Here is a 27,447-nt window from a genome sequence, read left to right on the forward strand (position 1 = left end):
GCTTTTTGAAAACAATTATCTACGTTAAAATAGTTGAGTTAAAAATTCCCCAACTATGGGTTATTTTAACCCAATGGCATTGGTTATATAATTTAACATTGGGTTATTTTGATTAAATGTTATTTTTCCATTCTGCTATTACTATTGCTACTAATACTATTATTCATTTCATAATTATGACTGTGTAAATAAATAAAATACAGGCTTCACTCAGTGTCCAAAGTGTACAATGACCACATCCAAACAATATTACTGCGTTAGATTAACTTTATAACACAAAAACAACATTACACATGCGTAATACAGCTGTTTTGTGTCAGTTAAATCAGTTGACGGTTGAAATTCTAATTTTTAACCCAACTCATTCAGTTATTAATTAAATAACCCAATAAAGGTTAAAAAAAATAATCAAAATATGTTAAACTCAACCATTGGGTTAAATAAATAACTTAACGTTTTTTAGAGTATGATATATTAGTAAAAAGTTGCTGAATCTAGCAAAATAAATTCTAAGCTGGTCTGTTTATACTAGAGATTGATATTTATACTTAATTAAAGCCAAATTAAATCAAATTGTTCATCAAACCAACCAAACTGTAGTCAGAAGATTTGCATAAAATAAAATTGTCGGCAGCTAGCTCTTTGCAACTCTCACATGGTCGTCCACTGAAGCTAAGCAGGGCTGATCAGTCTGATTAGTACCTGGATGAGAGACCACATGGGAAAGCTAGATTGTTGCTAGAGGTGGTGTTAGTAAGGCCAGCAGGGGGCGCTCATCCAGTGGTCTGTGTGGGTCCTAATGCCCCAGTAATGTGAAGGGGACTTTCGAATAAGACGTTAAACCAAGGTCTGGACTCTTAGTGGTCGTTTAAAATCCCAGCCAAATTTGCCCACTGGTCTTTGTTTATCATGGCCTCCTAACTATTCCCATATCCTAATTTGCTTCATCACTCTGTCCACTCTCCACCTCAACTGGTGTGTGGTGTGCGGTCTGGCACAATATGGCTGCCATTGCATCATCCAAGTATATGCTGCACACTGGCGGTGGATAAGGAGATTCCCCCCAAATATGTGTAAAGCGTTTTGAGTGTCCAGAAAAGCACTATATAAATGTAAGGAATTTTTTTTATTATTATTAGTATTATTTTTTTTATTACTATTACTTTATTCTGAACACTTCACAGTTTTGGATAAAAAAGATTTCATTGAAAAAATATCTTCATTTAAAAACTCTGAAAGTCAAGAGAACAGTAAGTCAACTCGCTTTGCTACTGTGTGCCCTGAGAGAAGTGAATTTTAGATTCTTGCAAAGGCCGCGCAAGGGAATACGGATAAATGTGGAAAAAGCTCAAGGTCAGGTTTATCCTTATTGTCTTTCTTCTGCTCGACTCCACTGTGCCCTTGTGAGCTGTTCTGTAAATGGCGACTGCAGCAGCAGCCAGCTCTGGTGGCCATCACATGTGGAGCACACGGCCAGCGCTCCGCCTCAGGCTGGAGTCAGGCGAACGAGCCATGACTGGTCTGAAAGGTGAGGCGGCGGTGCTTGAGATATGGCAGACACTAATGGTTGGAGCCAGCTGAGGCTGTGACAAGTGCACTGGCACCTGCGGCGATGAGGCGTCACATCACATCTCCACGGCTGACTGACACGTCACCTTCACCAAATCCACAGCAGCTAGATAGAGGATATAGGCAAGAAACGAAGTGCAAGATCTCTGGACGACTCTGCAGGACACAGGCACGCAAACCTCCCTGCCTCTGTCCCTTTATTTCCCTCTTTTTGTATATTTTATCTCTCCATCTCACTTCCTTTGACTCGCTGTCTCTTGTGCAATGAAAGTGTCTGCTAGGGGGGAAAAAATAATCTTTTGGAATTCACAGCGAACCAATGTTGCTTGTCACAGCGAGGGCGGTATTGGAGATCAAACCGGCGTGTTGTTAAAGAGACTTTGAATTAATGTCTGATGTCTATCACACATCACTGGGCCTCAATGGTATTTAATTCATAAAAGCAGCTGGGGAAACTATATTTGTGCCTCACGCTGCAATTTCAGGTCTACTTGTCATGCTTACCTGCATTAAAAAGGCTCCTGAAATACATAAAGTGGAGTTATTGGCAGTAGTGGAGCAGAAAAAATCTATTTTGAATCGTAAAATAAATGTTTAAATACACATATTTGATCTTAAGTAGTTTTGAGGCTTTTAGTCAGCTTAGTTGCATTGTTGATCAATCAGCAGTGTTTGTAATAAAGCACCACTAAATAAACAATACAGATAAGCTTAGAAGCCTGTAACACATCAATAGTAGACAAAACAAATCTAAAAATTCAATGTTTATACAGGGTTCAACGCTAAGGATTTTTTCTACTAGGCTGATCGGGCCAGTGGTTGAGATTTTTACTTGCCCTGCCAAACTTTTCACAGGCCCCAACAACAAAACAAAAAAAGGTTAATAGGTATTTCTTAGCCACATATTTTAAATAATGTCTTTGAATCTAGAAGTAAAACATTTAAAAAATGTTAATAAGTGTATGAGCAAAATTCAAGATTTTATGCAAACGAAAAAGCAGTATGGAAAATTTCTATTTCTTAATTTTGTATCCATGCAGTTGTCTGCTTCCAAGACTTTGGAAACCCACATTTTCTCTTACTTTTTTTTTTTACATCTTTTCACTGTACTGGTTGTTACCAGGTTACGAAAAAAATAACTTGCTCATCGTTACTGGCCGATAGGGGCCAGTAACAATCCTGTCTACTGTCCGAGCATTTTTTTTAAAGAAATCTGCTTACCTGCATTAAAAATGCTTCTGATATGCATAAACTGGAGTTATTGGCAGTAGTGAAGCTGAACTAATCTATTCTAAATGTTAAAGAAATACTTAAATCCACCAATTTGATCATAAGTAGAGTTTTCTGGCTGTTGGTCATAGATAAGTTGCATAGTTAAGCAATGTGCAGTGTTTTTAACAATGCATCGCTAAATAAACAATAGAGATTAGCTTGGAAATGTGTAGCAGTCAGTGGTTATATGCTTCAACATTCTTCCTCCATTTTAAGAACTCTTTGGTTTCAAACGGTTCCAAATTTGGATTCTTTACATTAAAACAACTGCAGAATCTTTTTTTGCTGCTGCATATTACTCATTTTTTATAAAGAAATCTGTAACCTGCATTAAAAAAAGCTTCTGAAACACATAAAATTGAGTATTGGGCAGTAGTGGAGCAGAACAAATCTATTCTAAATCTTAAAGAAATACTTAAATCCGCCAATTTTATCATAAGTAGCGTTCTTTTAGTCATGGATTAGTTGCATAGTTTAGAAATCAGCAGTGTTTGTAATAAAGCACCACTAAATAAACAATACAGATTGGAAACCTGTAACATCCAAAAGAAAACAAATTCTATGGAAGTCAGTCGTTACAGATTCCAACATTCTTCCTCCATTTCAAGAACTCTTTGGTTTCAAACGGTTCCAAAATTGGATTCTTTGGGTTAAAACAACTGCAGAATCTTTTTTTGGTGCTTCATAGAACCTTTTTTTTTTTTTTTTTTGGTTTGTTTTAAAGAAATCTGCTTACTTGTTTAAAAAAAGGCTTCTGAAAAACTAAAAATGGAGTAGTGGAGCTGAACAAATCTATTTTAATTCTTAAAGAAATATTTAAATCCACCAATTTGATCATAACTAGAGTTTTCTGTCTTTTAGTCACAGTTTAGCTGCATAGTCAAGCAATCAGCAGTGTTTGTAATAAACCATCGCTAAATAAACAATACAGATTAGCTTGGAAACATGTTACACATCCATAAGAAAACAAACTATGAAGTCAATGGTTACAAGTTTCAACGTTCTTCCTCCATTTTTGCAACTTTTTGGTTCCAAGGTGTGCCAAATTTGGCTTGAAACAACTGCAGAAGCTTTTTTGGTGCAGCAAATAACCATTTTAAAGGAATCTGTAAGCAACCATGTTTTAAAGTACTTAATAGTGCTTTAAACATTTTAAATGTATTCATGTATAATAGATTACTTTAGTAAAATCAGTAAGAAGGTGCATACTGAGTTGACCAAATGGGGTGTCTTCCTTGATTTAACTTAAATGTTTATGTAATACGAATAACTTAAAATAGCTAATAGACTAGCTTTTATATTATTTACTTACTCCCAGGGATATTTTGCCACACCATGTTGATGTTTTTTTAACATACATTTTTATGAGGTGGGTCGTTAGCCCAACACTCAATCCCCAACCTGCAGGACCAGGATATACACAAAAAACCCCGGGGAAAATTTAGCTTACACAATTCACCTATAGCACATGTCACTGGACTGTGGGGGAAACCGGAGCACCCGGAGGAAACCCTCACGAACATGACCAAGCCGGGATTCAAACCGGTGACCTTCTGGCTGTGAGGTGACAGTGCTACCCTTTCAGCGTGGTTGTCAAGGCAAAATCATAAAGTGCAGCCAATCATTTTAAACACAGACATGGTGAATCGTTCAAAGACATTAAAATGTTACGTTCAAAGAACTTAAAAAATTGATTAAAAGTTTTTTTGCTGCCCAATGAGAAAGTTAAGCACACCTGTTAAGGTTTTGATGCCAATCAATTAATGTCAATTAATGTCAAATTATATTAACTTAATATCTCATTTTAGCATTTTAGCATAAAAGCATTCTTCATATCAATATATTATAACAGTTACTAAGTGTGAAGATTTAGGAATCTTTAACGAACCATCTTTATTTCAGATATTGATTTATTTTTGTTTGTAACAAGACAGTTGCCATCCAACACAGACAAACACCCAACTATGGAAGTACACCATGTGCTCAGACATTCCCTAACCCAACAACATGTTCATAAACCGTAAAGGATAAAAGCCGACAGGTGTAACACACTGATCTGACAAATCCCGACAAAGTGTCCATTGCAATTGGCTAGGGTCTATTGGTTCAGCGTGAACTGCCCTTAATAAGACCTTAGCCATTTTTCGGTACACATTCTTGACATCTGTAATTGTGTTCTTGTAGACTTGCGGAACATCAGTTGCAGCCCAAGAATTTTTCTAGTCCAATTTGTAAATTCACAAAATATCTAGGTAAAAACTGTTCAAATCACTTGACGTGTTCTTGCTCTGAACCTTTTGCATGCATCAGGAGAAGACTTTTACAGACAGTTACACAAGCAAATTTGTCACACTTAACTGCTTTGTATGTCTAACCTATAGCTAGTTTCAACTACATATTCAAATTGCTAAACACATTATGTGACAGAAATATTATGTTAGAATTTACTGTACTCAGAAAGACATAGTCAAAAAAACGACATGGATGACTACTACTTAACGTCAACTTAATGGATTTGTGACAACATGAAGGAATTGTGGAACCCTGCATTTTTTACAGCGTACATCCATATTTGAATGTACTATATCCATAATCCTAACTACACACATTCATGCTTCAAGAAAATATTTATTTAGCAGTATTCATTTTTGCAAATTCCAAATCCACAATCTAATGTCACTTCAAGCATGAGAAATGGGTCCTGAGTCCTGTATATTTGTATGATGTGCTTTACTTTACCTCGCCGAGTCCTATCTGTATGTATCAAATTATATGTAAATAAAGACATGAAATATGACATTAGCCATGTTCCTATGCACCTTTTACAGATCATTTGATAAATTAATGAAGATATTCCATTTTTCTGTTAATATTTAGCAGTTTATCAGGAAATAACAATTTTGCTCTTTTTCACTCATTGGGTGTAAACAGTGCTTTATCTGCAAATGTTTTATGCAATGTTCCAGTTTTAAGCCTACGTTTAATTCACATCTTCGAATGAAAGCACAGCTATTGGCTTTCTGTTTACAGATGCAGCGTATGTGGAGACGTCAACACATCAAGCATATGTAAACTGGCAGGATGAGAATGTGAATGGAGCGGCTACCCAACTCTCTTCTCTCCTCTTTAAACCTGCACAGGCGAGTGTGTACTGTACACCCTTGTAGCCTATTGCTAATGCCTGTGTGACCAAATGTAGCACATAACATGAGAATAGGACAAGCCAAATTAACAAACATTCAGCTGGTTATTTCTTGATTTAATTTTATTAAAAATACTGTTTTTGTAATAAATGGAAAGCAAATGACATTTGTGCCCCCCTTTTAGCTGATCCAAAAATGGTCCGATCCATGACTCAAAAACCGTAAGGTGATGCGAACCATGTGATCCTTTACACCACCTTAGTACAATAAAATACTACACTCAGAAGTAAAGGTACGCAAGCTGTCACTGGGGTGGTACCTTTTTAAAAGATACACATTTGTACTTAAAGAGTCCATTTTGGTACTTCAAAAGTAAATATCAGTACCCTAAAAATTTTAAGAGAAACACTTTTGTACTTTTTAGGTACTAATATGTGTCCTCGAGGCATTAATATGGACCTTTTAAATAATTGGTACCTTAAAAGTACTTATTATGCACCATTAAGATATCAATATATACCTTTTAGGAAAAAAATGAAAGGTGCCTTCACAGTGACAGCTTTAGTACCATTATTTCTGAGAGTGTGGGTTTTCAACAGAGTAAGAAAAAGGGGAAAAAACTAAATTGTTTTCATAAAGGCACAAAACAAACCAAAAGATACACAGAGACCAATAACAGTCACATGAAAATTCCATAATCTTACATGATGGAAACTAAAAACTGTTGCTCATTTCACTAGAGAGGAAACTGTAGGCATTTCTGTAAACAGAGCTGTCAGAGACGCAATAGAAACTCTTTTTGAGTTGTATGAAATTCTGACACTTTTCTGATGTACTTCTTCACTGTACTGAAAACACTGTTTGAAATCTTACATTAACAGTGACCTGTCGGACCTCTGGCTCCCATCTGACGAACCCCAGCTCAGCACAGCTACGTGCTTCACGGTAAATGTCATTTTCCATTTTTCTTCAGCCATTATTGGTGTCCATGTGCCAAATGCTAACAGAGGCCTGACTGTGGACAGCTGTGCAGGGTAAGTGACGGCTGCCAAACATCTTGACAGGGCTGTGGCGGAGGGCAAGCCACTCAGAGTTCAAATCTAACTTTAAGCGGTGGTTTGAAACGGTAAAAGACCACATAATGACCTCCAGTGCTGCTCTGTGATAGATTCAGAAGACTTTCTCTTTATAATTTATATCGGCTATGCATATTTCATGAGGTTTGTAATGGGAATTGCATCCATACTTAATATTCTTTGACTAATCCCTGGGTGCAGGGGACCAGTATGCATGAATTTTACCATGATGACACACATGCGGTCTGCATTAAGTGCATTCTGGATGAACTTTTAGTTGAGTTTGGATGACAAGTGCTGGAAATATGTTGTTGGTAACTTGGACATATACAGTAGGGCAAAGAAGTATTGAGCATGTCCCCATTTTTCTCAGAAAACATATTTCTAAAGGTGCTGTTGACTTGAAAATTTCCCCGAATGTTGATAGCAACCAAAGAAATCCATACATACATGAAAACAAAACTAATTAGTTTACAAATTAAGTTGTTTAATAAAATGAAATGACGCAGGGAAAAAGTATTAAACACATGAAGAAAGGGAGGTGTAGAAAGGCAGTGAAAGCCCAGACAGCATATGAAATCTCTCAGTAGTTCTTCAGCAACCCTCTGCCCTTTGTCGTTGTAAATTAATATTCGCTCCTTCAGTCCAACATCCACATTAGCAGGATGATGAAGATTAAACAAGAGTGGACATTTCAGCAAGACAATGATCCAAAACACAGCCAAAGACACTCTCAAATGCTTTCAGAGAAAGAAAATCAAGCTGTACAATGGCCCAGCCAATCACCTGACTTGAATCCAATAGAGAATACAAAAGAAAGATCAGATTTGATAGACGAGACCCGCAGAACCGTAAAGGTTTTTACACTCTGATGAAATCTGTGAAAAAACCCAAACCTGAGCAATTCATGAGACTTCCTTCTCCATATGAGAGGTGTCTTTAAGCTGCCATCACCAAAAAAATCCTTTTATATAAAGTATTAAAACCGTTTCAGTAGTTCAGTATTTTCTCCTCGTGTCACAATCTAAAAAAAAGAAACAGGAAGACTGTCTTAGTTTATATACCATCCCTTATTTTCTTGGCATTCCTGCAACTTACGAAGGCGGTTGTGAGTATCTTTTGTGGCAAGCCTTCGGACCGCACCAAACATTCAGACAACTGGAAGTGGCTGCTGTCCAGAAGAGCGGCAGAGTCACATTAGTAACCTACACAGCGAGTGTGACGGGGCTCCAGAGAGCGAGTGATTAATACAGACCTCTACTGTGACAGATTCCCCAGGAAATCTGTTCGACCCTGGTTTCTGTCATGTTTCCAAATCAAAGGTTATTTGTCTCGGTGAGTGGTCAAGGAGAGGAGTAAGTGTGGGTGAAAACATATGTTGCACACTGTTTTAGATTTTATATTAAAGGGATGGTTCACCTAAAAATTTAAATGATGCCATAATTTACTCACCTCTTCAGTTGAAGATATTTAGAAAAATGTCAGTGACTCCCCTCACTGAAAAACTACAATCAAATAATTTGGCAAAATTACTCTATAGACCACGAAATGCAATCCAGGCTCATTCTAATAACATACTGCTATATACATTTCTGGAGAGCCCAAATACGTCCCAGGAGCTACGTTTTTTTTTTTTGTTTTTTTTTTTCAGTTTTTGTTTTCGCGAATCCACAAGAGGCTGTGTACACTTTTGAGATCTCAAATTTCTTTCACAAGTGCCATCTGCCTGCTGTTCTCGTGTAAATCCACCAGGAGGCCGCTGTCAACTGACTGAATGACTGACTGACCAATCGACTGACCCACCCTCCCTCTTCCCTAAACCCAACCGGCAGTTTTCAAAGGCAAAGCAGAAAAAGAAAAGCCCTCACCTGATTTTTACCATCATTTCAGATTTTACCACATTCTCACCCTGTTTTTTACATGTTTTTATGTATTTTTTGGTTTCTGTTTTGTCTTACTTTCTGTAACCATTCTTTGCCAGACTCGAACCCCATCGTCGTGGTCAACTCCTCTCTGCGACTCAAGTCTGCCGACTAACATAGCGAGCTAACTGGACAAACCAGTAACAGCGGGAAAGCCATCCATATGGAGGTAAGCGGTCAGTTGGTAAGCGCGAAAAGTAAAGGCATCATACCACCACACAGCGTTGGTTTTAAAGATAAAAATGCAGCCATACATACTTCGAGCTACATAATTGATGATCTCCAGAAATGTATATAGAGCTACGTTTTCAGAAAGAGTCTATGTTAAAGATATGACATCAGCATGAGTTAGGTTTGTATTTGACCTTTTAAACCTGTATTTGTAGAGGGTGGGTAGAGGTAAATTTAAATCAATTTGCACCATTTATGAGACTTGTGTACATTATTGTTGTTGTATAAGAAATTTGCTTTAAATTTTATTTATTTATTTTGTCTAACTGGCCTACAGAAACTGCTTTAAATAAATGTCCCATTATGGTAGCCAACATCATTACTATTGAATTCTGTTTTTATATCTGTTGTTCGGTTGTCTTTTATTCAGGATTGGTTTTGTGTTTATATTTTGTTCATATTAGTCTTAAAAGTATCAAATTCAAAGCAAATTTCTAATACAACAACAATCAAGTACACAAGTCTCATAAAATTTACAAATTTGATACAACACCTGCATTGACTCCTATAGTATTTTTTGCCCGCAATAGAAGTTGATAGGTGCCATCCAAGGCCATTATAACTTTGCACTTTTTTAAATATTTATTTCAGTGCTGTCTTCAAATTTGCTGTAAATTCTAGTTTAGTTTGACTTTGTTTTATTAATGCTTGGTTAGTTTTAGTATAGTTTAATTTCTTGAAAACACATTTTTATTTGGGTTTTATATATTTAGTTTCAGTTTTGGCATTTATAGTTTCACAAAGTTAACTAAACACCAAGTTTATTATAGTTTTGCATTTTTTAAGTACTTTTCATTTCAATAATAATTAATACCATTTTAAAATTTACTTCAACGTTCAGTTAAGTTCATTTCATTAATGGTTTTGTTAGTTTTAGTTTAGTTTTTATTTTGAGAACACATTTCTATTTAGGGGCAATACAGTGGCTCAGTGGTTAGCACTGTCGCCTCACAGCAAGAAGGTCGCTGGTTCCCGGCTGGGTCAGTTTGCATTTCTGTGTGGAGTTTGCATGTTCTCTCCGTGTTGGTGTGGGTTTTCTCCAGGTGCTCTATTTTCCCCCACAGTCCAAAGACATGTTGTATAGGTAAATTGAGTTGCAGCTGGAAGGACATCCGTTGTGTAAAACATATGCTGGATAAGTTGGCGGTTCATTCTGCTGTAGCGACCCCTGATGAATAAAGAGACTAAGCTAAAGGAAAATGAAAAACTGAATTTCTGTTTAGTTTTTTCAGGAATTTATAATTCTGGAAAATAATTATTTTTGCCAATTATAATTTTTATTTTATTTCCGTTTGTTTTTTATTGACTGTTTCATTTGAGTTTCATTTAGTTTAAGTTTTTCATTTATCTTGAATTTGATTTCAGTTAATGAAAATGCTTTTTGACCAATAGTTTTAGGCTAAATTATAGTTTTCATTTGCTAAAATAACCTTGGTGCCAGCAGCCAGCATTCTTCAAAATATATTCTTTTGTGTTCAACATAAGAAAGAAAAACAAAACCACAAAAGGAACAAAATAAGATTAGGCAATTTACTTTTTGGGTGAACAATGCTGCATTTGATTGTCACATTATGTGCCTGAAGCTGTTGGTTGTCTTTAGGGTGAATTTTGTGAAAACCAACAAGTATATATAATATATATAATAAACATTTATATAAAAAAATATGCAATCAAATCTATTTATAGACCCATTCGCAATTTCTGCATTGGTCACAACCAGTTTTTAGGACTTTACATGTCTATCTGGTGCTTTTAAGATTCTTACAGACAAACCATGCTGTGTGTTTTCTCTGCACTGCAGTGTAACCAAAAACAGCCTGTCCAAGCCAATCCCATCAGCCAGCAGAGCAGGGCTTTAAATATCATTACATCCATTACTTCAACGATGTTCAAAGTGTTTCTAAAGATGTTGATCTTCAGAGGATAGATTTGTGAGATGGCAACAGCTAGTACTCAAAGGCTAGTAATATGGCTAGTAATACTGATATAGAGCCAGGTTTAGTTCCATTGTGTGTGATTAAAGTGCTAAGCCTCAAAAAATGAAAATAAACCTCAGATGAAGATGTAATGCATCAAAAGTTTCTAATTTACAATGTGTTTTTTACAGGGTAAGGTAGCCAATCACAGGCCTATCTGTTGAGTACTTTAACACAACAGCCAATCAGAGGTGTTTACTTCTCTCAAAAGTATGCATTTATGCAGACTTCTCATTATAACAAGTGTGGGCAAGATGTAAATGTGATTAACAGTGCATTGTAAAGAGCTTTATTGATTATAACAGAATGTTGTGAGTTTGAGTGAATGCTTTTCAGTTGGTTATAGAAGGGGATCATGTTTTGTAATAATAACTGATAATAACCATTAGTCCAAGACTTACAATCCATGCCGAGCAATTACTTCAGAGATTCTTTCTGTGAACTGAGTTGGTGTAAATGAGGATGTAAATGAGGATGTGAGAGGTGTAAATGGATCCGGGACTAAGTTGCATGTTTATGGATCCACGAAAACTTCAATTCAATTCACTGGGTGAGGTAACGATGCAGAGGATTGGGATAAAGGATTTAAATAGTTTGATTAGTAAAGATGAGTGTTAAAAGATCAATTTGTGTAATAAAGTTGAAAAGGAGGACAGATATTTATTTAGGATATAATTGGCTGCCAGTAAAAAAGCTGCATCTACAAAACTGTCTGAAGAAGAGTGGAAAAAACACTCTCTCCTTAACAATGTACTGGTATATATTCGAACCTTTACATGAATATGGATGTTATGCTTTCCCAATACTGGGTTGCGGCTGGAAGGGCATCCGCTGCATAAAACATATGCCAGAATAGATGGTGATTCATGCTGCTGTGGCGACCAGTGTTGGGTAAAGTTACTTTAGAAAGTCATGCATTACAATATTGAGTTACTCCCTAAAAATTAAGTAGTTGTGTTACTTAGTTCCTTTTTATGGTAAATAATGCGTTACGTAACTTTTGCGTTACTTTATATTACCTGACTGAGCCCTGATCTCTTTCAGAACTTGTTTTTTTTTTTCTTTCTTTTTTTAAATAGTGGAGCTCTGCAATTAGCAATGCACTGTATAATCTACACCTACATTTACCTTTAAAAAAATTACAGTTATGTAATAAATGATTATTTTATATCATTGTAATATTTATATATTGCAGTTTATTATGATGGTTTTTAAATTGTAATGTATCTATTATGAATGTCACTGGAGGTGTACAGGGTGGTCCACGAGATCAATGCAGAGACTCGTCTGTCACTGGGGTCTTTTTGGTAATCAGTATAATACCCTCCACTCCTCCATGACCGCCACAGCATCTGCACAGGATACAGCCTGGTCCAAAATTATGGAGAACTCTAAAAGTCCTCTATGATTGACAATGAGGTTTTATTTTTGTTAATTATTGTACAAGACTAAATTAAACCTGTGCATCATATAACATGACCACAAGTCTCTTTTCATCTCTTTAAAAATGTTTTAAAGCTCTACAGTTTTAGAAGAACAGACTTTTAATGGAGAGACAAAAATATTTATGATTAAAAATGTATTGTCTGATGAAATAAAGTCTATTCTAGGTTACAACAAAAAATACAAATTACAGTTATGTAATAAACGATTATTTTATATTATTACAATATTTTTATTGCAGTTTATTCTTATGTTTCTATATCATAATTGATCTATTATGATAATAATAATAATAAATAAATATTAACATAAACAGAAAAACACTTGTCCCAAATCACATGCTTCCTTTTTAGTACTCAAACTATAATTACAAGCATTTTTCTTTTGAAATATAATGCATTTTCACCTGGAAATGTTTCTGCAAGTTTCATCTCATTGTGATGCTGTTTAGTAAAGATTAGCCATAAAGGTATCGATTGCGGGCAGCACTATCTGCACAGGATGATGTAAATTAGTGCATCTGGGCTGAAGGACTGCGACAAATGTGTTTTTTTGCATGCAGGTTTTCCGGATGAAACGCAATTTCAATCATGTTGAAATAGCTACTGATGCAGACACAGGCTAATGAGCCTAAATGACCCATTCAGTGACATCAATAACATTAAACACTTATTGCACAAAAAGTCAATAGCCTTTCTTTTGTGGTGTCTGGAATAAATGGCACAAAGTGCACAAATGTTGATTTAAATAAAGCCGAGGTCTTGGTCATGCAGCGAGCTCTCTCGGTAACCAAGCAACCGCTGAAATACGTCTTTGAATTATAATGCTTGAAATTAGCAGGCCTACATCCAGAGCTCTGTAGGGGCAGCTATGCAGCTCGCAGCGAGGGTTAATGCCATCCCACTGAGGGAAACGTCTACTGCCTGCCTACAGGAGGAGCCAGACTCCATTTAAAACCCACACGGGAACATTTCAACCTGCGGATAATAGGCAGTATGGTTTGAGGGACCTCTGTAATACCACTACAATCAAGTTCTCGTTCCCCCGCGGCTAATCTTAGCTTGCCTTGTTATTCCTATGTAATGAGGTGATCAGTAAGAAACACTTCCGTTGTTTGTCTGCCATATAATCTGTTTACTGTTGTTCTGCTTACAAAAAAGTGCCCCCCTTCTGCTGACACTGGGAAAACTCCCGGCACACTGAGCCTTTCAAGTGCCAGCAAAGACTAATCACTGTTAAAAGCTAATCTGCAGGCATTGTTTTGGACATGGCCAGTGATTGTGGCTATTGGTTGAGCTGCATTTGTGATTGACATTTCAGTATAAGCAGCTTGCATGAATTGATTCTTTAAATTAAAGTGTTTAATTATACATAATATACACATGATAGTTGAAATGTAACAATTTGCATTCAAAATAGTCCACAACAAATTGAAAATTCAGTCATTGTTTACCCACGCTTGTGTCTTTCCGAACACATAAGGGTTTTGCTCATCTTCAGAACACAGATATTTTTAATCAAATGCCGTCTACAGCAATTTGCTCTTGAAACTTAAGCATACTTGCTTGATATATGAGAATCTGTGAGGTTTATTTTTGCATGCCACGCTGGGATTTTTGAGCTTCTGAAAAAAACAATCAGGTTTTATGTTTGCTAATCAATTTACAAGACTAAATTAAACCTGTGCATCATATAACACGGTTACGTCTCTTTTTATTATCTCTTTAAAAATGCTTTAAAGCTTTAGACTTTAGATTTTTTAATGGAGATATAAGAAAATATTTATGATTAAAAATGTATTGTCTGATGAAATAAAGTCTATTCTATGTTTGGAATGACATGAAGGAGGGCGACGCAGTGGTGCAGTGGGTAGGACTGTCACCTCACAGCAAGAAGGCCGCTTATTCGAGCCTCAGCTGGGTCAGTTGGCGTTTTTGTGTGGAGTTTGCATGTTCTCCCTGCGTTCGTGTGGGTTCATGTGCTCTGGTTTTCCCCACAGTCCAAAGACATGTGGTACAGATGAATTGGATAGGGTAAATTGTCAGTAGTGTATGAGTGTGAATGAGTGTGTATGGATGTTTCCCAGAGATGGGTTGCAGCTGGAACTGCATCCGCTGCGTAAAACATATGCTCGATAAATTGGTTAATCATGTAGTTTATTCCGCTGTGGCGACCCCAGATTAATAAAGGGATTAAGCCAAAAAAAAATGAATGAATGAAGTTGGATAAATGAGGACAATAACTGATTTAAAGAAAAAGTTCAATTTACATTAAAAGATAAACAATGCATTGTATGTTTGATTGTAGACTTCATTTGTAAATAAAAGTACTAACTCAATAAATTAAACAAGTATTATAAGTGCCAACATGCTCATTGAAATATTGAATCAAATTTAAATGTCATTACATTTTAATTAGACAGATTACGTATTGTCTTCTTTATTATTTATTCATTTTCCTTTAGCTTAGTCCCTTTATTAATCAGGGGCCGCCACAGTAGAATGAACCACCAACTTATCTACCATATGTATTATACAGCGGATCTCCTTCCAGCTCCAACCCAGTACTGGGAAACATCCATACACGCTCATTCATACACATACAGTACAGCCAATTTAGTTTATTCAGTTCACCTATAGCACGTCTTTGGACTGAGGGAAAACAGGAGCACGCGGAGGAAACCCATGCCAACATGAGGAGAACATGCAAAACTCCACACAGAAATGCCAACTGACCCAGCAAGGACTCAAATAAGCGACCTTTTTGCTGTGAGGCGACAGTGCCAACCACTGAGCCACCGAGTCACCCTATCTTCTTTATTAACATTGAAAAAAATAATAACTTGTTCAACCTATTTGATTATTACCTTAAAGCAGCAGCTAAATTAAGTTGGATTAGGAATACTTTATTATAGTGTAAATATGACAACAAAGTCAACAAATTTAATCAAACCTGGATAACAGTCAATCTAATAATAAGTAATAAGCATAAGTAAGCTAAATTACAAACTAATACTAAATAGCAAGCATAAAATCCATTCCCTGGTGCATGCTGGGAAGAAGCTATACTGTAGACACTGAATAACACAACCATTTTATTGTGTTATTTTAAGTTTAAAAAATATCTAATATTTAAGCTATGATTGATTTTTTTTCTTAAAGATTTAGCTGCATCATTTACTTAATCATAGGTGTCGCCAAACCCCAAGAAGGTCTCTGGTTTGAGTTCCAGCTGGGCCAGTTGACATTTCTGTTGGGAGTTTGCATGTTCTTTCCCTGTTCATGTGGGTTTCCTCCGAGTGCTCTGGTTTCCCCCAAAGTCCAAAGACAAGCGCTATAGGTGAATTGGAAGAACTAAATTGGCTGTAGTGTGTAAATGAGTGTGTATGGGTGTTTCCCAGTACTGGGTTGAGGCTGGAAGGGCATCACTGCGTAAAACATATGCCAGAATAGTTGGCGGTTCATTCTGCTGTGGCGACCTCTGAAATAGAGACTAAACCGAAGGAAAATGAATGAATGATTGTTTCATGAAGTGGAACATGGTTCAAAATGTGAAAGATGAGCTGCCACCAATTATTTAATATATGGACACACCAAGCAAACACTATAGCAGATGTTATCAAGAAAAGATCATCTTGACTCTGGGGAGCCTTCTTTCACAGACCAAAAAAAAAAATGACAACACATATCTTATCTCAAAACCATCACCCATTCACTTCAGTCACCATGTAGAAAGAAAACAGCTCTTTTATATATATATCTTTTTTTTGCTTCTGTGTGCAAACAAGGACACAGATGTACCCCTGAAAGAAACAGCTTTACGGGAAACATGTTTCTCAGTGAGGATGATCAGTCAATAAGGTTTAAAGGAACTTTGTGTGGATTCAAAAAAAGAAGGGGTCTGACGGGATGAGATGAAAACGGTGACACGGCGTCAACAGAAAGACTTTTAATACAGGTACTACTTTTTTATTAAAGTGTCCTATCATGTCTTCTCTTTTTATGTACTTTGAGTCTCATTTGTACACACAGATGTAAAGTTTTCTTTTAAGTCACCTAAAAGACCATTTGGGAAGGAGGACCTTTACAGGTGGATTCTTTACAGTTTGTGTCTCTGCTTCCCTAGTTAACATCAACAAAACAACACATCAACAATGTATTTAAAAGGTCCTGTTAGGTAATTAATTATCAGTTAAGTAGACTTAAGCATTAATTTAGTTGTTCAAGTATAAAATGAGATGAAAGACAGTGTAAAAGCAAGTGACATTAGCCATCCCTATACACTTCTATTATTCACCGATTAAAAATGGTCACTAGCAATACCATCTTGAAGAGATGGGACATATCAACTAATGGAAAGCATTTGATTGGTCAGAATAATTTAATGAGAAACTAAAGATTGAGATAACATCAAAAAGATTAGTAGCTATGTTTCAATCCAAAAATGCAAATTAAAATTGTGCGACAAACTGAAATATTGCATAAAAGACGTGCAAATAAAGAAAAGGTTTTTATCCAACAAATCAAAGAGAACAAAATCGTCACTTTCTGATTAACTGGCGGCAAATATCAACAGTGAAAACAGAATTAACTGCGGTGGGAGAAGCTGCTTCAATCTTTTCTTTATTTAATAAATGACTTGCATCTCAAAAGATGATGTCGACACGCATTGAACACGCAGTGGCGTTAAGGCCATGAGATGCGGAGCGCAGATGCTCTTGACAGTTCTAGAGGAAATAATAATATAATAACACCAATACTGAAATGGTTAAGGCGTTTTAGAATGATCAAAACAACATTTCAGATGTTTTACAATGCGTTCAGCCTGCTGGTTTGTCCATTCACACATATTTGTGTCATCACATGATCTCTTGGAGCATATTCACATGACCTTTTTAATGTGTATATTGAAATTTTTTAAGTGAAAGTGTTTCCATTGTAGTTTATGCCCATCTTTTCTTTTCAAAAAAAAAAGTTTATCCCACTCAGTTATGTGCATATGTTTTTATGCGCATTTTCAAAACTTACGTTAGTCTTGGCATTTCCAATCAAAAAATTAAGCGCATATTCAAAATGAGCATAAAAATAGGTGGATGGAAACATAACTACTGATTCATTTTACCGGAAGTGACAAACCTAAAGATTTGAATGTTTATATCTTCTAAATGTCTAACTAATTTTTTTAAAGCTAACTCTAGGTTAGCTTAAAGATAACCTTAAGATTAACACATTGATACTAACACCAAAAAACTTTCATTTTGATTTCATGGGGATTTTAAATATTCAGTAAAAACCCATAAAAGGTTTTCTGAGCAAACAAAGAAATCACATGAACAAAAAATTTGGTGCTGCGTGAATATTAAACCAACTTCTCTTTTAAGATAACTGTCACATTCTCTCTAGGTTAAACCACAAAAACAAATCTTTAAATGTTGGTTATTTTTGTGCATGTAAACAGCAGAGGAAGAAGTTACATGTATCAGAATATTAGATCTGTGAAAAAGCATCTTTTGGACAACACATTCACACAACTCAACCAGGCCTTGTTCCCTTGGGCTGGAATTATTTAGGCGTAGGATATCATGATCTGTAAATTCCTGGAAGATATTCAGGACTTCCATCGATGCATTTGCATTCAGAAACAGTGCTTACTGATATAGAGAATAATATCACTGATATTGGAGTAGGCTGCATGAATCTTTTACATGTTCAAAAATGCAACATCATGCACTAAAGGAGTTTTCAAATGCGATTCCGGTAGAAAGCTGTGCATTCTTATGGATGTCATGTTTACGGATGCACAACAACACATATTTTAATTAACAATCTGCCATTTTGAACAGATTTAAGGTTTATTATGCCTACAGTGACAGCTCAGTAGGGTTTGAAAAGAAGCTTATGAATTATGAAATATGAAGTCAGTCGCTGTGTGTAAATAGTCTACTGAATTACATTTACACTCGAATGCTGCACTGACACAAGGTCAGCGAACAACTAATCGGCCAACTGTGCTATTCTAATTACCAGAAAACTTTGAAGAAATCTGCTGAATCAGATTCATGCGTCACTGGACTTTTGCAGGAGTGATAAAACAGTGCACATATTCATCAGAAGAAAAGAACATAAATGGAGTGCAAATACCTGGAGATCAATTAGACGCTGCTTTATGTCATAAAAATCAACCTTGCTGTGGTCAACCATTTTGTTGGCACATTATAACGCTCGATTTTCATTTATTTTGTCAGGTCAGACAGAATGAAAGGACCACGAAGGTAGCCACTTTTAAAAAGCAATTCACTGAAAAATTATGGGCCAATTTTGAATGGTTTTTCGACCTCAGAAAATCACCAGCAGCGAAACAGAAATAACATCCTGGAAAAACTATTTGGGACAAAGCTGAAATAGCACCGTGAATGGTGAGAATAAACAAAGTTTCATTCGCTGAATTCCAATGTGGGACAAAACACTCAATTAGAACACACAACGCTTTTCCTCAAGTAAACACTGACTGCTCCAAACATCACTGTGATTCTTTAGCTGTCAAACCAAACAGGAACACACAGATTCAAAATTAGCTACAACACAAAAGATGACACTAAAAAAACTGAACAACTAAGAACTACTAAGATATAGAGTTTAGTAGCATAATAAGATGCATAATAGACACCTTCAAATATATATAGGCTATGCTCAATGTCAAGTTTAGGCGAAAGAACTATACATATAGCATATATATAAACTGAAATTCACCTCTGAAAACTGGATTAAGACAGTTTCAATTTAGAACTTCTATGTCAAGCTGCTTTTACACTACATTGTAAAAGCGATATAGAAATAAAGATTAATTGAATTGAATTGGATTTACATATTCATATAATTACAAAAGTGTATTTATTATATTACGTTTTTTAGTGTTTTCTGATGCTTTTTTATGTTCTTCATGGGCGGTGGTCTAACGTAAAATCTACTGTGACATTTTGAATGACAAAATAAAGGAAACTGAAACTGAAAAACTGCAAAATCAACTAAAATACATATTCACAGCAAATTATAAAATCAATGTGATCAGGGATGGGCAGTATTTATAATACAAGTGTTTCAAATACAAAATAGTATTTTGTCATTTGTATTTGATAGGGTTGAAGAAAATGTCTTGATATGAAGTATCAAAATACTTAAGTGTCTCATATTTTTGTATTTTCAAAATACTGTAAAATATTGTAATAAAAAGTCTATAGTACATTATGACATCTTAAAATTGAGGCCTCTGACTGGTGCTTTCTCAGTTATTTGCCTATAAACTTCAGATCAGAACAGAAAACTGAACGAATTAAGTGGGAAGAAAATTTGTTATTAAACTGTTTACTTCACTAAGTCAGTTTAATGGTGAAGGGATTGATCTAATAGACCTATTGATGGAAAGTTTGCAAAGAAATGTCATGCTACCTTTTAAAATGACTTTGTAGTATTTTTAAAATACAGTAAATACAGTATAAATACACTATCAATGTGATAATATGTACTAGTACTATAGTAACAGTATCTATCCAAAACAACACAGCAACTGCTTATGCAGCAACATTCAAAATATATTAACAACCCCATAGCCTAATAACATCCAAGCTAAAATACCCTAGTCACCTGGCAAGTAGCAACCACACAGAACGCCTTAATAAGCTAGTAAACACCAAGCGACACCCTAGCAACCACATAAAAAATACCACCGAAACTGAATTCCAAAGCAAGATATGAGCTCTAAAACATGGTGTAGCTTCCTCCTATTGACAGACAGGTGCGATTTTCATCAAAATTATGGTGGATTACGTAAGAAGTCTGAGCAGTTGTGCAATAGCTAATAGGTTTGATTTAACGGTAATAAAAAAATGTACATTGGGAAGTGTGTAACAACATCTTACCTTATAAAATGTTGTTGTGGTTGTTTATTTTACTGCATATCATCCAACTATCTTTCCAAAACTTAGTAATCAGTGCCGAAATACAAAAGAAAAAACAGCACCCTCTGTTGATCCTAAGAAGAAGCACATTAAAAGGGTCATTCACTAAAAAATGAAGTAATATTGTTGTAAATATGATGCATAAGCCAATCCTTTAGCATCTTTAGACTTTGTGCTTTATCAAGAAGTGTTTTATTAAGTAGTGAGGTATTAAATTTGTTTTGCCTGTAACGTATAACGTTAGCCTTTAATGCTGATGATTGCAGTTGACTTGCATTTTATAAACCACCAAGCATGACCTTATTCTAAAATGCGGAAGTGCGCCTGTTTTCGCGATTGTCTTAGAACTTCCGATTCAGTCGCCTATGTGAGAAATGACTAGGAATAATAAACGGCAGAAAATGGCCAAACTACTTGCTCAACAAACAAATGTTTGCATGACTACACAGACCAAGTAGCATAATATAATAAGAAAATATCAAATTGCAACATCAAGCAGCGTAACGAGCAGTTGTTAACGTCAAAAAATGAATGGAAGTGAATGTGACCGGAAGTCGCGAGACAAAAAGATTCAAATGGCAGCGCCCGCTCGTCAGCTGAGAATAAGGTGAATAGACGGTTGTTGCAAGATTGGATATGCTTGTGGTTGAAAGTTAACGAGAAATATTTATATTATTTATTAAAGTTCCCATTTACTGTATTTTATTAACGTGTACCTCCACCCCAACCCTAAACCCAATCATCACAGTAACATAAAAACAGTAGTTGTACTATTATTTATGCTATCTATTAAATTAAACAATAAATTGTATTTTTAACATCTACCCCCACCCCAACCCTAAAACCAACCGTCACAGCAATGTAAAAATTATTAATTATAATGTTATAAATTACAAAAAGTTTATTTATTATATCAGGTTTTTATAGTGTTCTGATGCTTTTTTATGTTCTTGGTATGTGTTTGGTGTAACAAAATCGACTGTGATGTTTTAATGACAAAATAAAGGGAACTGAAACTGAAAAACAGCAAAATCAACAAAAATACATATTCACAGCAAATTAAAATATCAATGTGATATGTACTGGCACTATAGCAATAGTATCTATCCAAAACAACACAGCAACTGCTTATGCAGCAACATACAAAATATATTAACAACCCCATAGCCTAATAACATCCAAGATAAAATAATAGTCGCCTGGCAAGTAGCAACCACACAGAACACTCACTCTAATAAGTTAGTAAACACCCTAGAAACAACACAAAATACCCCCGAGATATGAGCTCTAAAACATGGCGTGACTTCCTCCTATTAGCAGGTACGATTTTCATCAAAATCATGGCAGTTTAGGTAAGAGGTCCAAGCAATTGCTAATATGTTTGTTTTGACTAGTGAAGAAATGTACATTGGGAAGTTGTTAACGACATCTTACCTTATAAAATGATGTCGTGGTTGCTTACTTTACTGCATTTCCAGCTGTCTTCCCAAAACTTAGTAATTAGTGGCGAAAAACAAAAAAAAGTGGCGCCCTCTGTTGATTCTGTGAAGAAGCACATTAGGGTCGTTTATTTAAAAATGTTTTTAAAAATTAAGTAATATTGTTGTAAATATGATGAATAAGCCAATCATTTTACTTCTTTAGACTTCAGTGTTTTAGTAAGGAGTGAGGTATTAATTTCGTGGTATAACATTAGCCTTTGATGCTGATAGCTGTTGACTTGCATTTTATAAATCACCAAGTAGACCTATAGACGATTTAATCTAAAAATCTACAAGCAAAATAAAATAAAGAATCACCTGCATCTTAAATGCTTGAGGGTGAGTAATTTAGCAGCATATCCAAAAATTTTTGGGTGAACAATTCATTTTATTGGAAGAAAGATTAGGCTACGACTGTAAGCCCCTTTCACACAGTGATACCGGTAAATATCCGGAAAATTTCCGGAACGACTTTACCGGTATATTGAAAAAAGCGCTGTTCACACAGGCGAGGACGTTACGGAAATTTTCCGGAAAAGAGCATTCACACATTCTGACATCATTCACCACAAATGAGCTTTAAACGGCTGCGCTTGTATTTGTAAACATTTGACTATAAATTACAAACTCTGTGGATGATCAATATTGTGAACAACTTTCGCAGGATCACTTTCGCATGTCGAGATGTTCATAATATGTGCGTGTGCAGGCGCTCACAGGCTGTTTTCACAGGCACACGCAAAGCTTGAAGGTAAACAAACAACGGCTTATCATAAGCATCTCATCGATGATTATTTACACAGTTGGCATTAAGAAGAACATATAAACGTGACCTGACTATCTTCTAGCAGCTAAATGTGTCTGGAAAAATATTCAAAGGCTTTTATTTTCATGAACCGCGCGGACGTAAACGCGTCTGAATGTTGTGATTGGCTAAAGCAGACGTCTCACGTCAGCACGTTCTAGACGTGCACGCGCTTATTACGGTAATCTTCCTTCTGCATTCACACAGCGCAGCATTCCGGCAAATTGCCGGTTACAACTTCTCTTTCCGGAAAATAGCCAGAACGAATTTACCGGTATTTTCAAAAAGGACCTGTTCACACATACAGACCTTTCCGGAAAATTGCCGGCAATTTTCCGGAAAGGTCTGTATGTGTGAAAGGGGCTATTTGAAATAAGTCAGCAGACAACATATTTTACAAGAGTTATTTTTAAATTCAGCTTCATTTCCAGATCAGGGGCCATTAGCAAAATAACACACAATAAAAAATCCAATAGGCTACAATATTTAATTCAGAAATTAGCCAAACTTAGATTAATTATAAGTGATTTAAGCCTTATAAGCCTTTTCAGTAGTCATATGATGAAGATAACTATATCGTGATGATGATCATGCACAATAGTGATATTGCAGTCACTTCAAAATAACATGAATAATTATTTATCAATCAAACGTTTAGAGTGCCTATTAGAAATATTCAGATTGTTCTTCATAACAGCAAATGAATTAATACTTAATTTTGTGTAAATACTTGGAAATTAATCTGGCTTCACGTTGCAAATTCTGTGACTTTTTATAAGCCTTTTGTTCATGAACTCATGTACAGTTCAGTTCCATTTGTTAACAACAGTTATTTTAGCTAAAGTCAATGTAATGAAAACTGCAAAAGAATTTATTAATGCTAGATAATATGTAGATGATCACACTCAAAAGTCATAATTGTTTTATTCAATGAAGTTAATAACAAATTAAAATTCAGTTCAGTTAAGTATTTTTTATTTCAGTTTTTGAAGTTTTCACATGGAATGTCAATTACAACATTCATTTTCTAATTATCCTTCCTTGTCGTTGCTAACACTACCCCAAATAAACACTACCCTCCCTATATCTTCCCATTGAAAAACTAAAACTTAATTAATAATTTAAAAAAATTAATTTAAATTAAAAAGCAAAAGAAAAAAACTGAATAATAAATGTTCCTATGTTATGGCTCAGTAAAAGAATCAAGTTAGAGTTATCCAGCAGATAATCTAAAAAAGGGTGCCACACCTTGTCAGAGGTCTTTAAAGAACCAGTAAGTGATAGTCTATTTCTTTCTTTTCGGCTTAGTCCCTTTATTAATCAGCGGTCGCCACAGCGTAATGAATCGCCAACTTATCCAGCATATGTTTTACGCAGGGGATAGCCTTCCAGGTGCTACCCATCACTGGGAAACATCCATACACATTCATTCACACTCATATACTACAGACAATTTAGCTTACCCAATTCACCTATACCATGTCTTTGGACTGTGGGGGAAACCGGAGGACCCGGAGGACACCTACGCCAACACGGGGAGAACATGCAAACTCCACACAAAAATGCCAACTGACCCAGCCGGGACTCGAACCAGCGACCTTCTTGCTGTAGGGCAATTGTACTACCCACTGCGCCACCATGCTGTCCAGTAATAGTCTAATCTTTTCCAATTTAATGCAAGTAAACACTTCTTTCATCCATGCGTAAAAAGAAGGTGGAGAGACGTGTTTCTACTTTAAAAGGATGAGATGTCTTGCCTGGAAAGTAGTAAAAGCTAAAGCCTTTTGGACAAATAGTATCTGGATGCAGCCTTTATGATGCAAACTGAGATTGCATCACTCAGCGATGCAATGTCAGACTCAATGCACTCGAAGCGAGTGACTTCACTGTGATGGGTCGGGTTAGGGGTGGGGTTAGGTGAGCTCATTAAAAAGGATTGGATGCAGCTCAGATTGCACTGCACCGAGTCTGCAGTTGGACTCTTTTGGACCATTACTGAAAGGTTAGCATCTACTGCAAACCCAAAAATGACCAGAAAAGCAAATAGTAATGAAAAAAAATCAGTTTATAACATAACTTTGATAAGGCTATATCACAATGCTGTTTTAAATACACTAATGTTTACTAATGGAAACTATCGTAAAGTTTAAACTGTTTAATTTAATTTGGTTAAAACGTTTACTCTGAACATGATCAACCTATACAAGAAAGTAATTTTTGGTTATTATTGAATTGAATCTTTTTTTAGCTCAGTTTAATATCATGATATTACATCATGACGAAAGCTTTAGCAAATTAATTGTAAACAGGAATATTACCTGCAGAGCCTAGTCTTAAGAATAATAAATGCAATGAATATTATTGTATGTGACCTAAACTAAACCGACAGTTTATGAGTTATTCAGAATTTTGTGTATAAATTTATCTTATTACCTTTATAACTGTCTAATTTATTAAATGGTAGGCTAACAAACACATAACTTCAGCTTCTTTCTTCTCACCGTCATCTTTGGATGGACTTTATGGATGTTTCTCTGTCTAAGATCAGTCAAGACTTTAATCTGATAGCAATTGGACTTTGCTGCCAGAGCAATTTTGTGGTTCTCATGGAGAGGTTTAGCTGTGGCTGAACTAAGTCTGACTGGGTTGACGGCCATACTGTCCCAAAAGACAGCTTGTGTGCAAGTCTCAGTTCCCATCCCAGTGTTTATATAAAATTAGGGAAACATTAAGGAAGAATATTAAAGAAAGCATATTAAACAGAGACAAAATAAATCATTTACTCAATCTTAAATGGTTTCAAACTATTTTATTTTTATACATTTTTGTGGTTTCCTCTTTTTCTGCTTTACAAAAGGAAGATTTTTTGAAGAATGTTAGAAACTGGTAGCCATTGACTTCTATAGTATATTATAGTATATGATCATATCACCCCAATTTTATCCTCCTTACACTGGCTGCCTGTTAAGTTTCGTATTGAATTTAAAATATTACTTCTCACCTATAAAGCTCTAAATAATCTAGCTCCTGTTTATCTAACCAACCTTCTGTCTCGCTACAATCCAACTCGCTCTTTAAGATCTCAAAACTCAGGGCTTCTGGTAGTACCTAGAATAGCAAAATCGAGTAAATGAGGTCGAGCCTTCTCTTTCATGGCTCCTACACTCTGGAACAGCCTTCCTGATAACGTCCGAGGCTCAGACACACTCTCCCAGTTCAAAACTAGATTAAAGACCCATCTGTTTAGTAAAGCATACACTCAATGCATCACCTAGCGGGTTCCACACAGGCTTCTGCATCTTGCCTATATACACTATGAACAGCAGCTACGCTAATTATTCTCTTTATTCTCTATTTTCACCTGGGGATACTCATCCCGAGGTCCTCAGATTATGCGGAGTCACTGATTGGATCCAAGACCAGCGACGAGATGATCCCAAGGTTTCCATATCCGGGACCAGGCCATATCCTGAGCTGCTGCTGCACTGATGGTCATGGGAAGTGGAGAACATGAGACTGATTCCAGCGACGCTCCAGGGACATACGAGTCTTCGCTGAGGCCATCTTCCAGCCCACCGCGGTGACTAAAGCTCTGCACAAGACTTTTGGCCAGCGCAGAAATTAAAATGGTCGTGCCCAACTGAGTCTGGTTCTCTCAAGGTTTTTTTTTCTTCACTCCCATCAGGTGAAGTTTTTTTTCCCTCTCCGCTGTCGCCAATGGCTCGCATGGTTCAGGATTGGTAGAGCTACGCATCGATGAATTTGCTCTTCAGTGTTTGAACTCTCAGTAATGATTAAATCACAATGAACTGAGCTAAACTAAACTAAACTGAACTTAAACACTAAAAACTGAACTACACTGTTCCAGTTACTATGATCACTTATGTGAAGCTGCTTTGACACAATCTACATTGTAAAAGTGCTATACAAATAAAGCTGAATTGAATTGAATTGAATATAGTAGGACAAAATAAACAAATACCGTACATGTCGATGGCTACAGATTTGAAGCATTCTTTAAGATATCTTGGTATGTGTTCAGCTGTAAAAAAAAAAAAAACAACTCAAGGTTTGGAACTACTTGAAGGTATTTTGGGTAAACTATCCCTTAAAATATCTGGTCCCAAACATTTTAAATGTATCTGTAAATTATATATATTTTAAATGTTTTTCGAACATAAATGCTGTGGAGTAGAGCTTCTTGTGCTTAAAATATATGAAATGTGATGGCGTGCTGGATGGATCACAATACCATAAATCCTTGAAGTTTTGGTTTTGCGTAGGTGAATGAAGCTGAATAAGCAGAAGTGTCACTCCAGCACCCTTAAATTGCATTTATTTGTGTCATGGATTCTCCAGAAAGCCGATCATGACACACGGCTCAGTTTTACATGCTAAAATGGAGAAAGGCCTACAAAGCTGTTTCATCATCATCATCATCAGATGAGATTCACAAGTTATTTGCTGTTTCTTCTAAAAAAAATGTAGTACTTGTTTAAAAATGTATTAATTTTCCTTTCTTATAGTCACTTATATTTATCAGGGGTAGCCTTTCTTATAGTCACTTATTTATCA

At 35.9% G+C, this 27,447-nt stretch overlaps 1 protein-coding gene and 1 long non-coding RNA gene across 18 annotated transcripts in view; one reads left to right on the forward strand and one right to left on the reverse strand.

Moving 5' to 3' along the window:
• fibcd1a (fibrinogen C domain containing 1a) overlaps window positions 1-22,097 on the reverse strand; it is a 384,824-nt gene extending 362,727 nt beyond the window's left edge. For 10 of the 17 annotated variants that reach the window (XM_087264419.1, XM_087264416.1, XM_087264414.1 and 7 more), the window contains exon 1: window positions 22,021-22,097. The gene's annotated coding sequence lies outside the window, so the exon portion shown is untranslated. Of the gene's footprint in view, window positions 1-20,547; window positions 20,661-22,020 lie in introns of all 17 variants that reach the window. The other 7 variants (XM_087264406.1, XM_087264402.1, XM_087264405.1 and 4 more) reach the window with 1 other exon arrangement.
• The window catches only part of LOC147842593 (uncharacterized), a 195,838-nt gene that overhangs the window by 30,302 nt on the left and 138,089 nt on the right, over window positions 1-27,447 (forward strand). The window lies entirely within an intron of this gene.

The sequence above is a fragment of the Danio rerio genome, chromosome 8 (genome assembly GCF_052040795.2).
Source record: "Danio rerio strain M-AB ecotype USA chromosome 8, GRCz13ab, whole genome shotgun sequence".
Lineage (NCBI taxonomy): Eukaryota > Metazoa > Chordata > Actinopteri > Cypriniformes > Danionidae > Danio > Danio rerio.